The sequence below is a fragment of the Phoca vitulina genome, unplaced genomic scaffold (genome assembly GCF_004348235.1).
Source record: "Phoca vitulina isolate PV1807 unplaced genomic scaffold, GSC_HSeal_1.0 scaffold25, whole genome shotgun sequence".
In the NCBI taxonomy this organism is placed as follows: Eukaryota; Metazoa; Chordata; class Mammalia; order Carnivora; family Phocidae; genus Phoca; species Phoca vitulina.
In genome coordinates this window covers 42,185,197-42,199,778 of record NW_022589728.1, presented here as the reverse complement: position 1 = coordinate 42,199,778, position 14,582 = coordinate 42,185,197, and positions in this window count along the sequence as shown.

Sequence of the window (14,582 nt, the reverse complement as noted above, 5' to 3'; positions counted from 1 at the left end):
TTCCCCAAATACTGAGCACCAGCTGGGTATAGATCATTTGCCAACACCAGCAGTCATGTGAAACTCACTAATTGGGCCCATATCTCCTGAGAACACAAACATGCCTATGCCAAAGGGGTGGCCGTGCCTCCTAACACCTTCAGAACATGCAATAATTTCACTGCTTAAAAAAAAAAGAACTAGAAAAAAAAGCATTGAATTGTACACTTAAAAAAAAAATAAGTAAGAAAAAAAATAGAAAAGACTGGGCTGAAGACAAGATTGCTTTTCGGAAGGGAAACTCTTTTCCCAGGGTGCACTATGCAGACAAAACTTACTGCATCCCTTCTGAAAATGTGTCTGGAGCAGTCTTCCAAGATGATTAATAGAGCAAGTATTTTTCATAAGGGTCTGACCTTTGAGAGCACAAGCAGACAAAAGGCACAAATGGCCAGAGCTGGGTGGAGAGCTGCAGGCTCACAGAACACCCGTGTTGTACACACACCCACCACTCATCAGGACCTATGACACACTGTGCTGTCCCTAGGGGGAAAGCCCCTAGGGCCATGATGCCTTTGAAAGGTTTTTTGTGTAATTTTAAGGGCCTTTACCTGAGGAAGATTTTCTTTCAAATGATGGGACAGCCGATATATTTTAAGTGCAGGGACTGTGAAGATAAATTTAGCCAGAAGATTCTTGCACCAAGTTTTCAGCTCTGAGCAATGGGGCACAAGTTTAGAAACAAATTCCCAAATGCAATGTGTATGTTTCATTGGAGATGGAAGGAAAAAGAGGGTAGATATTTTGGGGAAAGAAAGATCAATATTTTTGAGGACCTATTTTCAAATCTTTACAACAATACTATAAGCAATGTTTGTGTTCCCACTTTATAGATAGGCAAACTAGACCCTGAAGAACTTGGTAAGGTCATGCCAGTAGAAAGATGTGGAGATTCAAGCCCAGTTAGGTCTAACTCCAAACCTCACTCTCATTCCACAAACCACAAACCAACCTATCTCAGGCTGGAGGAGGAAGGATTAAATAGATAAGTCTGGCAAAAATTCACCTGCTTAAAAAGAAACACATGAGGGGCACCTGGGTGGCTCAGTCAGTTAAGATTCTGACTCTTGATTTTGGCTCAGGTCATGATTTCAGTGTCGTCGTCATGGGGTAGAGCCCTACATAGGGCTCCGTGCTCAGGGGGGAGTCGGCTTGAGAGTCTCTCCTTTTCCCTCTGCCCCTCCCCCCATGCTGTCTCTCTCTCTCTCTCTCTCTCTCTCTCTTTCCCCTCTCTCAAATAAATAAATAAATATTTTTTAAAAGTTTTTTAAAAAAGCACATGTGTGATGAGGGTCTCTGCTGGTTGGTAAGTTGGTAAGTTTAAGCAATGCTAAATTTTCTTGTACTAAATTGTATTAATGGCTTCTTTATTTCTGGCTTCTCTTACCTTTTAGTTTTTCAATAATTTTCATTTATTTATACTTGGCTTATTTGTTGGCTTAAAAATTTTTATTGAATAACTGATCTCCCCAGGTACTGTGCCACACAGTTAGTATGTGGTAGTTGTCTTAGATAGGCTTCCCCTACAACTGAGACTGAGACTAAGGCTTGCATGTGGATGGTTTATTTAGAGAGCAGAAGTGAGGGACCAGGAAGAATGAAACAGGGAAGAGGAAAGCCAATATAAGGCTACATTACAGAGCTGGCCATCAGTGCAGGCGGCTGGTGCGCACTCTTGTTGGCACCTTCTGAGGAGTGTATAGAGGAATCAGAGGGAGAAGCATTTATCCTTGACTCCTAGCCTGCTTTGGTTGGGAGTCACCCCACGAAGCATGAACACTTGCACACTTCTGGGCTGCACATACACGAATGTCAAGGGGGCTCCTGCAGGGCCTCATCCAGGGGAGTAAGGGAAGCCCTCAGGCAGGAAGCAGAGGCGTTTGGTGCAGGCTTGAGGTGTGCACTGTCAATGAGAGCAGTCTGAAATCTTGTGGAACTCTGCCAGAGCCGTGAGCTGAAACTGAGAAGTGGTGAGGTGATGAGCAAGATATCTGATGTAGTGTGCTAAATGGATATGATCCTTGCACTCAAGAAAAAGCCGACAGTTTAGTAAGAGAGATGCATAATAAAATAATTAATGTGTAGCTACATAACTACAAATTTTGCTAAGCACTATAAAGGAAAAGGATAGTGCCAGAACAGAGACTAGCAGGCCAGCCTACCTTAAACAGGGATGGTGAGGAAGGCTTCTCTGGGGGAGTGACATTTAGGCTGACACCTGCAGAATGGGCAAGAGATAGCAGGAGAGAGGTGTGGGGAAGGGCATCAGAGAAACAGCCTTTACACAAAATGGAAGCAGAGTAGATCCTAGTGAGCTACAGAAATGGAAAGAAGACCAACATATCTTAGCAGAGGGAAGAAGTGGAAAGAAGAAAGAGATATACCTGGAGAGGTGGGCATTTGGCTTCTGGATTTTACTTTGGGTAAGATGAAAGGCCAGTAGAGGTATTTTATATTTTTGAAAATTCTCTATGGTTTTTATGAAAAATTAATTTGTGCTCTGCAACAGGGGAAGCAGGCAAGGATTTCTGAGGTAGTCTGGGGAAGGAGAAAAGTGGGCAGACTAAAGAGCTGTTTTTCCTTCCAGAGAATGTGGTGGTGGGTTGATGAGGATGAAGAAGAAAGGGGAATCAAGAATGACTCCCAGATTTCCAACCTGAGCATTGATTCACTCACCCCAAGAAATATTTACTAAACATTTACTACCTACAGGGCATTCCTCTAGATCACAGGAATCCAAAGATTGATAAGACTTCACCCCAGCCCTTGGAATGACTCACAGTCCAGTGAGGAAGACAGAGGAGACAGACAATTCCAGCAGAGGGTAGTAAGTGCTATGATGGCTGCACATTCCAGACCTCATTAAAAGCTAACACAATCGAGGTTACTTCCTCCTGTCCATTTGACCATAAATGTATTCTACTTGGGTGGCCCCAAAAGACGATTAGTTGCCCAAAATATTTCACTCCTGAAAATGGAAGTGCTAAGTGGATTGGAGTTATCTGGGGGGTAGTGTAGCAGGGTCAGTCTCTGTAAGGAAGCGTTCCCAGCATGAGACACTGGTAATTCCTCTTCTGTTTTCTTTGAAGCCCCTGAAGCCATGACATGCTACCAGCAGTGCTGTCCTCCAGCTGGCATTCTCACCACTGTTGGCCAATCTTCTCAGGGTGCATTATGAGGACGAACTTTATAAGGTCAAAGGACTGCCCTCAAACACTGCCGAGCCCAAGTCCCTGTGTCCATGACCATCTCTTTGAAGGTACTTTACCCTGCTGTAGAATTTGCATTTTAACTTGCAATCAGATATCATCTAGCATCTCCAAAACTATCCCGTGTATGCCTTTTGTCAGCCACTCTTGGTCAAAACACAGCAGAAATAACTGTCCCCAGAGGAGTAAGAAAATAATTACTCAGCACCATTAAGACCAAGGGAAGCACTGTATCATGCACACTTTGAATAACTGGAAGCCTGAGATGTGCACTCTCTTGTTCTGTCTGAAAGCCATGGGGAAAGTTTGTATTAACTTTTCTTTCTAAGAAAAATAGCACTGTAGTGAATCAGCACTAAACGAAAGGCACCTGTAATTCTAGGTGTTGACTTCCCCTCAAAGTCATTGTAGTACTACCTTCCATTCAACATCCTAGAATCAAGATTCACTTGATATCTACCAGATTGGCTGATAATCTTAATGACAGTCCCAAGATTAGAAAATGCAAAAATAGATTTTTTTTTCCATGAAAAGACTCTGAAACTAATTTTTTTTCTGAGTTCAGGGAAAACAGTTTTGCTGGTTTTAGTGCACTGTTCACAAAGGTATTGAGTAAATTCATCTGATGATAGCACATGAAAGGCAAGACTTGAATCACAGTGCTGAACTGGTGCTGATGCTTAGTAAGGATGCTTAGTAATTTTAAAAACAGGAAAGAAAAGCAGTAGAGAGAGGATATAGGCTCTTCTCTCAGTACTCCTGCCCAGGGCCCTATCCTGTGGAGCTGACCCCTTGCAAGTGAGCCTGGTGTATTCTAGACTTGGCCAGTCAGAACACTCCATCCTCCAGACTGCAGTTTGGTTCAAAGATGTGTATGTGACCTGTTGTGAGGTCAGTTAGAGATCTCCATGGGCCTTTTGGGACCATAAAAAAGGTATTTTCTCTTTCTGATCTCTATCTGTGAGCAGGTATAAACTTGAAGGTATTAGTAGTATCTTGCTTCCACATAAAGAGATCTTGCTTACTTTCTTGCTTGCTTAGGTAGAAGCCAAGCAGAGATAAGTAGAGTTGAAAAGAAGAAGAGGGAGGAGGGAGGAAAGAAAGGAGAGGGGGGGAGGGAGAAGAGGAAGTGAGAGAGAGAGAGTGTGAGAGAGAGGGAAAGAAGGGAGGGAGAGAGAAAGGGGGGAGGAAGGGAGAGAGGGAGGGAAGAAAAGGCAGAGGAGGGAAGAAGAGATTGAGAGAGAAAAGCTGGCATGGGAGAGTGAGAGGGAGGGAGAAAGAGAGGGCAAGAGAGGGATTGAGACCTCAAGGCTACAGATGAAACCCAGGAGAGACCTGAGTACCTAAAGAGAGCTCTTTGTTATGGGAGTCAATGAATTCACACTTATTTATATTTGTTATCTCTTGCAAGGAAGGTTCCTGGTGACCACATCCTGCTGTTTGATCACTGCATTTCAGCAAGAATCCAGGGAACCCCAGATGCCTTAGGAAGGAGTTCCTGTGTTATGAAATTTTCGCAGCCATGAAAATTTATATATATTTTTAAAGATTTTATTTATTTATTTGACAGAGAGAGACACAGCGAGAGAAGGAACACAAGCAGGGGGAGTAGAAGAGGGAGAAGCAGGCTTCCTGCAGAGCAGGGAGCTGGATGCGGGGGCTCCATCCCAGGACCCTGGGATCATGACCTGAGCTGAAGGCAGGTGCTCAATGACTGAGCCACCCAGGCGCCCTGAAAATTTATATTTTTGACACACATTTAATGACAGGGAAAAACGCTCATGATAAGTCAAGTGGAAAAAAATTAAAAACTGTTTATAGCACAAAACTTAGTTTTTTTGTGAACTACATTTATATAATTGTATAAAAAATAGACTGGAAAGAAATATACTGGAATTTTAAAAGTGGTTATCTCTGTAGATAGGATTAAAATAATTTTAATTTTCTTCTTTATACATTTCTTTGTTTCCAGATTTTCTACAATACCTAAAAACTGCTCCTATAATCTATAATAAAAAGCATATTAATAAAAGTTAGAAAACTCATACTTTTGGGTTAATTCAAGATGGCTTTCACTTAGCCCACAAAGCTTCCCCAAATGTATCAAAGGTTATGTTTCAAAACACCTGAAAAATTTGGTACTTGACTTCCAAATGGAATCCTTTGGGTGCTTGTGTATTTTACTGTAATGGCCCCTGACCATGTTTCTAGCCTTGTTTCACTTTTAGTTCAAAGTAGGAATGAAAAATGTACCTTCCACATGGAGCTAAGGGTCCAGTTATTACTACAGATGTTAAGATAAGGGACAAGTTCTAAACTCTTTATCAACAGGGCAGTTGTGTCATCTGGACGACACTTCTCAATTTCATCTGACAAAAATGCGGGATGTCAAATTCTTAAATAAACAATACCAAGTTCCTGTGGGGGTAAAAGCAAGTCAAATAGGAGGTACTTGCTCTTGGCGTAAAAGTATATATTTAAGAATAAACTGAACACATTTCACAACTCGCTGCAGAATAAGAGGGGTAGAGAAGAAAGGGTCAAAGGCTGCTCTAATTACTCTCATTTTAGCAAGCAGAATGAAATGAAGTTTCCTGGGGGTAATTAATCACAGCGTGATGAAAAGCAAACACACACTGGACACTTCTTTTGGTCAGAGATTTGGTGGAAATTGCCACTGCTTCATGGAGGACACTGTTGTCCGTCTGGCAGAAGGTTCTCACTTAGGAAAGAATGTATAGTAACGCAAGGTCCAGCATTCAAAATAAAAGCATAAGGAAAACAGCAGCAATCATCTGGCATTGCTCTCACTGAGTTTTGGCTTCAATTCTTGCTGGTAACAGGAGGCTTGCGAGTTTCTACGGTGTGTTGGGTGGAAACGGTCTATGCCTGGTGATTTTCACAAACAGATGAATATACTCCTATTTCCAAGCATGCGATTCAGCCACTTGGACTCCAGCAATAACTGCCACCCGTTTCAAAGGAACTGGTGTAATGCAGTCCTTACTATCTGAGCTCATATCTATTACGAAAATCAAGCTGCATGTTTTTCCAGGTGCTACCATCTTGGAAACAAGACACAAGGGGACCAAAAAATGTGTTTCAGGACCTAATGTGAAAGCCTCCAATTAGGCTTTTTTTTTTTTAAATCTAGTTATTGCAAGTTGTTTTGGCTAAAACTGGAACTCATTTAAATGTCTTCCAACCTTGTGTATTTGCCGCTCTTACTGCTTATGTGTTATTTTGGAAATGTTCAAAAATCCCATCAAATTAAATGTAGACTTGACATTGTAGTCTACTTTGGTCTTTTTTATTAATTTGAGTGTGAAATTAGGCAATGCCTGTTGATTGTCAGTAAAATGATTACAGTAGAATGACTAAATAGCAAATAGTCCAACTGTCAGAGGATTTCTGAAACCAGACCAGGAAAAACAGCAACATGGAATTAAATGCTATTCGGGGACTTTGATTCTCTGTCTATCTGTCTCTTTATGGTGTTCCATATTTCAGGCCAATCCTTTACCCCCTCCCCCACCCCCCAAACAACATGAAAAGCAAAGAACAACTCTCCTGCTGAACACTGTGTTACTCTGAATTATATTTTTTAAACTTTTTGCCCAGTTAGTCATATGTCTGAAAATGCATAGAATATCCTCTTAAGCAAGAGTGTGACTCAAAATCTCACTACATACTTGCAAAAGAACTTTGGCATGCCCTGTCTCTGAGGAGGCTGGTGGGGTTGAGACTGGACCAAATGGTGGTAGAATGCCTTCATGAACATGGAGGTAGCCCCCAGATCAAGGCTGGGTGGATCTGAAGGGTGGGGCAGCCCATGGGGCACCACAGAAAGTGGGAGGGGCAGGAATGTTGGGGAAAAATAGAACAGAAACTGAAGGAGTCAACCCAAGGTTGGTGCCAAGTTTCTCCTCTTTTTCTACAGGAAATTTGAAATCTGCCCTTATCTCGTTTACCCCACCTCCCAATCTTTACTGGAGTTTGTATTTGGTCTCTGCATACAATCATATTACATTCCATCTCCCAGACTTTAAGGCAGTGTCTTGACCATGAAACTGGCCACTTTCATCACGCTACAGACCTTCCAGCTCATAAAGCAACCCCTTTATAATCCTACAATAATGCCCAATTCCTTTCCCAAATGCTACCTGAAGCTTCTCTGGAAAGCTTTCTCTTGTATATTTAAACCTAGATACCTTACCTATTCTCTTCACATTACTCATCAAAATTATTGATCCCCCCCAAAAACAGGCCATCTGTAGACTTACTGTGAAATAAGGGATTGGATCAGAAAAGAATGACTAAAAATTACAATACAATGCAAAAGTACTTGAGTTGATGGCCCTGGAATCAAGCATCAGTGTGATACCTATCACTATAAAATGACTGGAGTTGAACTAATAGACACTGCTGAGTGGTTGTTCAAAATGGTATTATTTTTTTAAGAGTACCTTTAAAAAATTACTTCTGTTGTTTAATGGATCACAAGAAATACATGATCATTGTAAAAAAATTAGAACACATATATTAAGATAAAAGAAGCCAATAAGAATCATCTGTAATCCCATCACTGGACTGTTGACATTTTTGTTGTATATCCTTTAGAATTTCATATTGATGTATTTCACAGTTATATACACAAACACATGTGATAAGATATCCTGAGTAAGCCAAAGCTAAGATTCAGATATATTTGGTATATGCTATGAGGTGTCACCCTACCCACCTCCTGCTCTTCCCAAGCATCTTTTTGCTTCTACATGATTCACGTGGAGATGGGGAGCTTTATGAGAATGGAATTTAAGACATGTCCAACTTGGTGTACAGACATATAGTTACGTCTGGCAAATTATGTGTGTGTGTTTGGGATTCTGTTCCTCCAACAGAAACCAAATATCAAAGAAGATCTAGAGATCCCTGAGAAAGAATTCATCTTAAGTGTCAAGCTAGTTGGACCAAACTCAGAAACAGGAATCGAAGGAGAAAGTCACAATTCTGGATTCAGGGTAGCTATAATTTTAATCCCCATCCATCCCACTCCTCAGTGCCTCAGGTTAGTGCCTGCTAGAGAAGAAGACAATGAGAAAACAAAAGTAAAAGCTTAAAATCCAGGATTCCAAATAACTTTGTAGTAGGAATCCTTTAACTGAGCATAAAAGAGAATTAAGGAGCTAGTAAAACTCAGGCATTAGGTTGGTTGTCCATAATGGAACATCCATAGATGTTGACACACACACACACAGTCTAAATCATATATATACTATATATATATTATGATTAGTATAGAATCATATATATAATATATATAGCATAGAATCATATATATATATATAGTCTGTAATATCATAACTTTAAATGATTTCAATATCTGGATTTTACTGTAATTTACTTATAAACAGTGGTTCAAGAACATCTTTGTAGCTAAATCTTTGGGCAAATTATTTAAATTATTGATTATCTAAATTATTTCATTAGGATGAATTCCTAGAAGTGAGATTGTGGGTCACATGGCATATACATGTTTAAGACCTATGATATGAACTATATATATATATATATATGATACACCCTCTAGAGAGACTGAACCAGCTTACTCCTACCAGCACTGAATGGATGTGACAGATAAAATGTTATTCTTTTAATCCATGCTGACATCCTGGATAGAGTAATCCCTTCCCTTTCTTAGAACCACTACCCACTGTAGAAAACATGGAGGTGTTAAACTAGATGGACCCAGTTTATAGCACCAAGTCTCATCTTTGACCAATAGGGCAGAAACAGCCCCATGTGTAAATCATCAACCTTGGCCACTCTTGCTCCTCTTCACTCTGCAAGCCTCTATCTAACTCAGTCACACTTAGTACAGTTTTTTGAGTACTGCATTTCCCTCCTATTTAATAGCACGTTGCTGGGATAATTTTCTTCCCTAATATACAATTTTACTTTTCCTCAGATCTGCTCTTATTTGGCATTTCCAACCTCTCTGATTATGTCCATGTAACAGTGTTTGAATTCACTCACATCTGAACCATTTTAAATTAATGCACCAAATAAAGATCCATGAAGCACTACCATTACCAACAGCGCCCCAATACTGCACTTCATTTCTTCCCTGCTCTCAGGTTCTTTCTGTGAGCTCATTTCTGATTTCATCAGTATCCTTTATTCTTGCTGTCTCTGTTCTACTCAATTTTAGAAACACATTTTTCAGTAATACAATTGCCTTAAAAGGGGACTGAAAAATACACTATGAAACACAAACTTTTTCCTCTATCACTTGGCAAAGGTTGTATAGAATCATGGAGGTTACATAGGAATTTTTAAAAATTAGCACTTTTATACATTGATGGGTATAAGTCAATGGAGTGTTTCCAGAAGGTAATTTGGAAATATGTATCAAAAGTCTTGAAAAACATTTTGTGTGTGCAATTCTATCGCTATGAATTGATCTGTTGCAAATAACTGAACAAGTATATGAAAATTAACATAAAAGTGTGTTTTTCACAACATCTATAAATAAAAATGGAAATAGAATGTTTGATAATAGGGAATTGTTTAAATCAGATTCCATATGCGTATGGAAATATATACAGCTATTAAAAATGAAGACAAATCTATATTTATAGTACTGACAGAACACTGATGATATAATTTTAAGTAAAAATGGCAGGCTGCAGAGTAATTGCTGTAGTGTGATCCCATTTTAGTAATAAAGACATTTGCATTTATGTAACTAGAGTAGAAAAGCTGGATCCCAATTCCACTGTATGCATGATTAGCTTGGGAGAAGAAGGAACCAAACAGTGGTGCTGGGGACACTTCTGCCCAGGGAAGAAGAAAAAAGCAGGAGAGAAGGCCTAGGCCAGCCTATGTATAGGTTTGATCCCTATAGAGATGGGGCCATTCTCTCTAGTTTCGATCCAAAATAAAACCTGGCGCTGAAAGTCCGAATGTGATGGGAGTGGAGTTGCTATGTTCACACCTAAGGAGGGACAGGTCTGGGAGCACCAGAAGACAACATCCCAGGCAGGGCAGTTTGGCTGCAAGGAACACTGACAATAGGCAATGGAGGTTGTAGGAATATAAAGGCCTCTTAAGAAATTGGCATAATGGCATTTCTTTCTTTTTCTATTAAGTAAAGCAAGTCACATGGCAGGAAAAAAAAAGGGAAGAAGTGGGGAGACACATCCAATTTCTTTAGTGGGAGGGGTGTCAGGTAAGTCAAATGTCAAAGGGCACAGATTTAGGAAATGTTAAAGAATTTAGATTACTGCAATCTACCACAACTGTATTTTCTTATATTTTGGACAATAATCCGTAACATTTGTGCAGTTATGCCTATAAAAATACATGGTGTAGTAGACTGTTATACTAATGGTCCCCAAAGAACCATGTCTCCTAGTGCTCATGACTGTATTAATTTTCTAGGACTGTTGTGATAAAGTACTACCACCAACTAGGTGGCTTAAGACAAAAATTTATTCTCTCACAGTTCTGAAGGCCAGAAGTCTGAAATCAAGGTGTTGGCAGAGCCATGCTCCTCCAAAGGCTCTAGGGAGAATTCTTCCTTGCCTCAACCAGCTTCTGGTAGCTCGAGGCGTTCCTTAGCTTATGACAGCACAACTCCACTCTCAAGCTCAGTCTTCACATGGCTGTCTTCCCTCCATGTCTGTGTGACTTGTCCTCTTCTTAGATGGACATCGGTCATATTGGTTTAGGAGCCCACCCTACTCCAATACAACCTCATTTTAACTTGATTATATCTGTGAAGACTCTATTTCCAAATAAGGCCACATTCTATAGTACTGGGTGTTAGGATTTCAACTTATCTTTTTGTGGGATGCAATTCGGCTCATAAAGATGTCCTTGTGTAGTCCCCTCCCTCATTGATTCTGGACCACATAAACTTGCTTTGGCCACATAATAGGAATAAACTTGACACAGAAGAGGTGTGAAGAACCCTTGAACGCTGAGGCTGGCCTTCTTGGAGCACTAGCCCGACTCTGGGAGGAAGCCTGGTTCAGCCCCCTTGAGGAGGAAAGGGTCACAGGGCAAGGGAAGCCCAGCTGAGCCCAGCCAACCCTCAAGCTGAATTCAGTCACATAAGTGAAGCCAGATGAAGTCACAGGACTGCCCAAGCAAGTCACAAAATAGTGAGAAATCATAAATTAGTGTTTTATAGGATCCGAGTTTTGGGGTGGCAGTAATAGAAAACTGACATGGATGGTTACTGGTTTTCCTAAAGTCTAAGCCCAAATCAGATCTAACGTTTCCCAGCCCACCTGTTCTAGAATAATTGCTTTCACTGGAATTTAAAAAAACTTTAGAGATAATCCAATCTGGTTTCCTTATTTTACAGATAAGAACATTGAAACTCGGAAGCAAAAGTAATACACCTAAAACCATGCTGTTGTACAGGTGGGCATCTGTCTCCTGACTCTTGGGTTTGTGCTCTATCAACATAGCATGAGGTCACATGCTCCAGTATGGAAGTACTACTCCAAGGGTGGGGATGACTCATGGTCACACAGCTATTTAGTGTCAATATCAGGGCTAGAACTCAGATTTCCTAACTCCCTATCTAGAATTCTCTTCCTTTTGGGGGGATGGTGAGCCTGCAGCATGTGTCTTTTACTTACACATTTAACTGAGTATTGTCCTAAAAATGTTATCTCTGTGCCAGAGTGGGATTCAGAGGGAAAAAGATATCATCCCTTATCTTTCCTAGCTCTGAAACCTCTTTCTCTTCCTTTTTTTACTCTCCTCTCCTAAATCCCCCAGCCCTGGAAATATGAGTGAGAATTCCTACCCCTCCCCATCAGCCACCACTTCATGCAGGATGGATTAATGAGGTTATGTCTCTAAAGAACTTTGAGTTCCTTGGAAGAAAGGCATCAACATGCAAAGTGGTGGTTGTTATTGCGATTACTTCACTGAGTAGGGTTTCACAGCTGTCCTGATGGAAAAGGGGCCAACAAAACAGAATGCCAGTTTCCCCCAGCAGAGAAGCAGCTGGAATGGATTATAAATGAGACCTGTGTGCCCGGTTCTCAAAGCCCATCAGACTTCCTCAATGCCCAGCACTCCCTCTGACAGCGCAGCAAGCTCTCTGAGCCAGACAGGTGTGGGCAAAGGCACCATCTAAGCTCCACATGGATAAGCCTGCTTGGCAGGGGCAGCAAAACCCTATATTCTGAAACGGGGCCAACCCATTACCAGTGCTCAGTAATGCAATGGATTTCTCCAGTGGTGATTTGGGGTAAGTAAAACATTCTCTGTTGCTCAAACTTCCCTCCACTTTATAGGGCACCAGGGACAGGGGGAGGGAGAGGGAAGAGGGTGTGCAGACTCAGACAAATGTCACACTGCCAGGACCAGAGCACCTCTACCCACCCTTTCTGCCTTCTTTCTCCTTTCCTCTCTCCCTCCCTCCCCTACTCCCTCCTTCCCTCCCTTCCTTTGTTCCCTCTTTCCTTCCATTCAGTGCATATGCATTCAGTATTATGTCAGATATCATGTTAGGTCCTAGAGATATAATGAAAAACAAGATGCAGTCCTTTCCTTCAAGGAATTGCCCCTCTTGGTGCAGGAGTGGTGGTGGTGAGTAAGACAAAGACAGACACGTGGATTAAAAAAATCACATCCCATAACACATTCCAAAACCCACGTTGCTATCGCAAGATTAAGTATATAGTACCATAGGGACACATAGAGAAGCCACTCAAATTGGTTTTGAAGGGGTCTTGGAAGACTCCTAAAGGACCAATCAGAGACTGTCACATTAGGTGGAGGGCAAGCAGAGGGAATATTCCAAGCAGCCACGGTTCCATTGGTTCTACGATAGTATGTATATACACATGTGTTTGTGTATATAACTGTGAAATACATCAAAAATTGTCTATGTTTTATGTGGGTATATAAAAGAGAGAGAGAATATAAGCGGTGTAGTATTATGTTATAATCATATTATTTGTGCATTTATCAAATACTTGCTATGTGCTAGGCATCAATAAAAGTTTTAAGTGCACTGCTTTATTTAATCCTCATAACAATTTTATAAAGCAGGTTCCATTGTTGTTTTTTTGTTTTTTGTCTTTTTTAACCGAAGGTGAAACTGAGATCCAAGGACATTTAAGTGACTTGCTTAAAGTCACAGACTCAGTCAGTAGGAGCATCACATTTACCCCCAGAAAGCCTCACTCCAGAGCCCATGTTATAACCAGCATAAAGCAGTTGTGCAGAGACCTACCACCTCTATACATAGGTTAGCTTTGTCCTGACTTGACTTTTTAAAAATAGATCTAAAATAGCAAGGTATAACATTCAAAGTGGGTTCTCAAATACTCGCTAACTGAAAAAATAATTTCTCCAAGTCCAGGAAATATGAGTTCTTTAGTGCATTGGATAAGCAAAATATTTTCTTCTGATCTAGTAACTCATGTATGAAATCGCTTTTTTAATCAATGCAAAATCGTATGCACAAATATGCTGGCAAACAAATTAGAGAGTAAGTCAAGGAGTTAAATTTGTACTTTGGGACAGTTTGGACCTTTTTAGTTACAACTTGTCTTTAAGTTGTCAAACCTTTTCTAACCCTTTTGTCTTGTCTCTCTAGCCAGACTGTAAGCACCTGGAGTCCAGAAACTTACATGTTGTCCTTCTCTGTCCTTGTCAGTACCCAACCCCACTCTCTGTTGTGCTCCAAGGATATCTGGTTACGTCTTTACCAAAGGATTTTTCATAGCATCCCTTATGGTTGAGTTAGTTGTGTGCAAATTTCACATGAATTCTTGAGGATATTTTTTGAAGGGGGAGGGGCACATAAGAGATTTCCAGTAAATATTTTTTGACTTGAAAGCAGAAGGCACTTGGTAAAAGTTCAGGGCTGGCTGGAAAACCAAACCCAAATCAAGGGCTTTCAAGCAGCTCATGTACCTTCTTCAACATCCTGTGAGTCCCAATCCTTTCCACTCTCAATACACTTCCCTTCACTCCCTGCCCCTGGGCAGCATTCCTTAACTAGACACCAAAACCATGTTGTTTATTCCATTGTCCCTTATGCTCCATTATAGATATCCTTTGGGGGGAACCACCCAATTTGGGGATTTTTTTTTTCCTTAAAATGATGACCATTTCAAATGCCTATAAAAGCATTTTGCTCTGTTTTCAGGTGTGTGTGTGTGTGTGTGTGTGTGTGTGTATGTGTTATTAATTCCAAGTATCCTGTTTAATGTATTTAATAATCTGACCTGCACATTTTCCTTAGTGCTTCCTACTTAAAAATTATTTGCTGATACGAAGAATAAAGATGGCTTATTT